This window comes from Pteropus vampyrus, unplaced genomic scaffold (assembly GCF_000151845.1).
Source record: "Pteropus vampyrus isolate Shadow unplaced genomic scaffold, Pvam_2.0 Scaffold124, whole genome shotgun sequence".
NCBI lineage: Eukaryota > Metazoa > Chordata > Mammalia > Chiroptera > Pteropodidae > Pteropus > Pteropus vampyrus.
The window spans coordinates 1,555,223-1,559,599 of record NW_011888905.1 but is presented as its reverse complement, the minus strand read 5'-3'; the positions used below and the strand labels follow the sequence as shown (position 1 = coordinate 1,559,599).

Sequence of the window (4,377 nt, the reverse complement as noted above, 5' to 3'; positions counted from 1 at the left end):
CCCCCCCGCCACTCCCTCCCTGCTCCTCACCTGGGCCTGGCGAGGAGGCTGACCTGCCTCTGACCTGCCTCTGACCCGGCCTCCTGTGGTCTAACCTCCACCTATCCTGTGCTTCAGAAGGTCAAGACCTGACAGGCCTCAGAGACCAAGTCCCCGTGTCCCCCCACTGCCAGACACACCCTCTCCCCTCCTCTCCTGCCCGCCCAGCCTTCTCTGTGACACGATATAAAGTGTGAGCACTTATTACGTTTGAATCAGAAGCAAGCAAACAAAAACATGAATGTCACAGCAAAAACAGCAGCAAGCCTGAGTCAAGACCGATTCTAGGCCAGGCGGTGTGGCCCCAAAGCTGTCTGCCCGCCCCCCCCCAGCCCTCGGCTGCACCCTCAGGCTTCCAGGAGCACTCACCTGGGGCGGTGGGGAAGGGACAGACAGGACCAGGGTCTCTAGTGGCCCTCCCTCTCTGGCATCGATGCCCCACAGAGGACTCAGGCACTCGGGGCCCAGCCTCCCCCACCTCCCAACACTCACCCTCTCTCCCAGTGACGCCCCCTCTAGGTGGGCCAGCAGCGGGCAGCAGCCACAGCAACAGCACATCCCGCCACGGGCACTGCCCAGCAGCAGGCGGCCCTGGCACTGCCTCCCACTATTGTCTCAGAGGCAGCCTGTGCCCGCCCCGGGGTTCGGCCAGTGGGGACAGGACACAGGGCCTGCTCAGCCCGCTGCAGCCGAGTGAGTGAAGGGACTCGCCTGGCACCTTGTCCTGTACTTCTCCGGGTAGGGCTCCCACCACCCACCCACCGGCGGGCCAGCCCTTGGTCTACGCGCCCCAATCTGTCCACCAAGAAAAGCGCCCCTCGCTCCACTGCCCACAGGCCCATCGCCACCAGAGGCCCTGCCCGCTTGGTTGGACTGCTGTCTGGTCGTGCTCGCTCGTGAAGGCCTCGCGGGAGTCCTTGCCACACGGCCTGACTCTCCGCCACAGCCACGTCAAGGACCGAGTGACTAGAGCTCCCAGCGCAGTGGCCAGTACACGACAGGCGCTGGACATGTTGGGGAACGAGGGGAAGCAAGAGAGCGAGGAAGGGCGGGCGGGTGGATGGAGACCAAGGAACGGGGCCCCGGCGGCACCCTCACGCCTGCCGAGGGCCCGGGCCTCGTCGCAGCCCCGGAGCCTTCCGTCCCCAGCTTCGCCACCCTTCTCGCCCTCCTCCCGACGGGCTCCTAGCCCTTTCCCCTCCTCCCTTCCAGCTCAGCCTCGGCGGGTTTCCTCTGGAGGCTAACCCAAACCTCTGTCCCTCACCGTCCCAGATCTTGGTCACTTTTGGGAAAAGAAAGATGGGGTGACGGGCAGAGGGCATCGTGGCTGGCGTCCCAAAAGCTCAAGGCAGAGAGGCAGCCTCCCTGCTTCTCCGCGCTCTGTCTCCCCGGCCAAGAGAAGAAAGACAGTGACGTGATGAAGGCCAAGGCCATGCCGAAGCCTGACGGACCTGGGCTTCCTGTGCCCCCAGCGGGCAGCAGGGAAGTCAGAGGCTCTCCGAGCAAGGCCTGAGCTCTCAGCTGTCCCTGCTCCTCCACCAGCTACGTCCAAACCAAGAGCTCAGGGGCACTCACGTGACACCCAGAATCGCCTCCACTCCGGCTGCAACCAGCAGCAGCCCCTTCCCCAATATGCGGAGGCCCCGTCCGGGCCCTCTCCATGGTGACCAGAAGGCCCTGGAGGGTTTCGCTGGGGTTCGAGTCATCTGTGGCTCAGCTGTTGGCCAGTGGGGGTGCAGAGTCACAGGCTGCAAAGGGCACTGAGTCATGGGGGCGGTGGGGGGTGGTGCTATGGGGCCGGGAAATGAGACAGAGGGCTCCTGGCCGTGGGACTGAGAACAGGGCTCAGGATGCTCCTGGCCAGGCTCTGCCCCTTTGAGTTTCCAGGGACAAGATAAGGCAGGAGGCTCAGGAGAAGGCGGCCAAGTGAAGCACTAACACCAAAGCCAGACATATAACACAAAAAGACAGCACTGAGCACACAAAGGCACTTAGTAAACGCTTGCTTGATGAATGAGGATGGGACGCTGGGTGGCGGGGTGGGCACACTAGTAAAGCAGAAGGGGGGCACCAAGGGCCACAGGGAATGAATCAGGGGAGAGACCCTGGGACCCAGGCATCCTGGACCCCAGCCTGCCCCCCACCCAGCCACACCTGTCGGGTCAGGAGAGGGAGACAGAGGAGGGGGCGGGGTGATGCAGACAGACGGGTGTTTGTGCAGGCGGACAATAGCTGTGCCAAGACTCCCTGCCCTCCTGGCACGGGGCAGGCCGGCGGAGCCAGGAGGGGGGCAGCTGCTGCCTGCAGGCCCCCCGCCCCCAAAGAGACATAAACAAACCCAGAAGGGTCCAGCCAGATCCTCCCAGCCATTTCTCCTCCAGCTCCAGGCGCCCTGACCAATCAGCGACCTCAAGCGCCTGGACGCTACTTCAGCCCAGAGACTGGGCTAAGAATGGAACCGCTCCAGTCCGGAGAGCACGAGCCTCCTACTTTGGTGACCGCCATTCAAAACAGCAGCCCAGAGCATCTGGGGTCAGACGGGCAGACGGGCACACACGAGTATGTCCCAACACGCAGGTCACGCGCGTGCATGGGACTCGTTCATTCAGATCTGTCCCCTGCCCGATCCCAAGGTCAGGGTTCCAGGGAAGCCGAAGGGGCTGAGCTCAGACCCCCTCGAAGTCCTCAGCTGGCCCCACAAGTCCTGCCCTGGGCATATCCGCCCCTGCAGCCACTCAGCGACTTCCCCAGTGTCCAGCTCCCTTCCCCCACCTTCCTTGCTTCTCCCCTCCCCCTCAGCTCTCCCCCTAACCTCTCTGACCCCCCAGGATCTTTCCTATGCCCCTCAAAGCTTCCGCCTCCTGGGGACCCCCAGTTCCGCATCTTCCACCCAAACGGCCGCCCCTCTCGGCTCCCCGCGCTCCCGGAGCCTTTCCCTCCCGCTTCGGTCCCGGTCCTGCACACAAAGCCGGCCACCTCTCCGCTACTCAGGACAAAGACATAGCCTGTCTCCCCTCTGCCACTCCACCTGCCCGCCACACTCCATCGCTGGGGTCTCACGGAATCCCAGGGGGCCCTGGCCCTCTGGCCCCTGCTGCTCCAAGGCAGGAAAACACCCTTTGTTCTGAGGAGCAGGAAGGTCAGGGGTGGGGGTGGGGGAGGGAGAACAGGGGAGAAGGCAGGAAGGGGACCAGCGGGGTTTGGGGCCTGTGGAGGTAGGAAGTGGAGCGGAGAGAATGGAGGGGGTGGAGGGCTGAAGACAGCCTGGGAGATCAGGAATGGTGTGAAAAGCAGGAGCACGGGGAGGGGGCCACACGGGCAGAGGGGGGCGGGGGGAGCGCAGCTCGCCCTCGCCTTAAATTCCTCCTTTCGCCAGTGAGGAAGAGAGGTGTCAAGGCTTAGCCCTGACCCACCCCGCTAATAGGTAGCAGGGGAGACCATCCTCCTCAAATAATCTCATTTCCAGCGGGGGGGGGGGGTGGTGAGGGCGGGGGGCGCTCTGCTTCTCAGCTCAGTATAAAAAGAAAGGAGACAGCTGGCTTGTTTGGGGGAGGGGGCCGAGGGGATCCAGGGTTTGTTGGCTAAGCACCAAGTCCCCCTTTCCGTAACCGCAGCTTTCCGGAGGTGGCCCTCCCCTTCCGACCAGCCCAAACTGACAACCACCGCGGCCTCTCTGCCTTCTGAAATGCAGCCGCTCGCTCGCTCAGGCCCCTACACCCCCATTCCCGCCCCCTGCCAGATGCCCGGCTCCCAGCCCCAACCGCGGCCAGCCCAGGACAGAGCCAAGCTCCAGGATTCCTGGTCCCCAGTCACCAAAAACCAAGGCATGGAACCCGGGTCTCTGCCCCCGCCCCCCGGCTCCTCCCAGTAATGGAAAAAGGACCCCAGTCCCCGTGCTGCCAGGCCCCCTCTCTACTCGCCTCCTCTCTGGGCCTGCCCCCCATGGCCTTCCTTTTTAGGGTGGAACCAAATTTCCGCGGTTTCAAAAAAAAACCTCTCCACCCCCCTTGGCAATACTCCAGGGTCTCAGCTCAAGTGGTCGAAAAATAAACAGACTTTCGGAGCTGGGGCTCCTGGCGCAGGCTTGAGAAGGGCCTGCCAGCGACCCCACTGTCTGGCCACACTAGAGCCACCTCTCCAGGCCCACACTAGAGCCACCTCTCCAGGCCCGTATCTGAGGCCCGCCTCAAAGCCCCAGCCGCCGTCCTGTCAGCAAACTCTTATCCCAGCCCCCTCGGCTAAAGTTCCAGGACGGATTCTTTGCCAAGTCAGCCTCCAGCAGGTAGGCAGGCCAGGAGCTGCCCGGTGGCAAGGCTCGCCCCACCCTCCCGGGTTCCC

The 4,377-nt window shown here is 63.8% G+C and overlaps 1 protein-coding gene across 1 annotated transcript in view; it reads right to left on the bottom strand.

Moving 5' to 3' along the window:
* Positions 1–4,377, bottom strand: part of ARHGEF2 (Rho/Rac guanine nucleotide exchange factor 2) — a 22,945-nt gene that overhangs the window by 17,423 nt on the left and 1,145 nt on the right. The window lies entirely within an intron of this gene.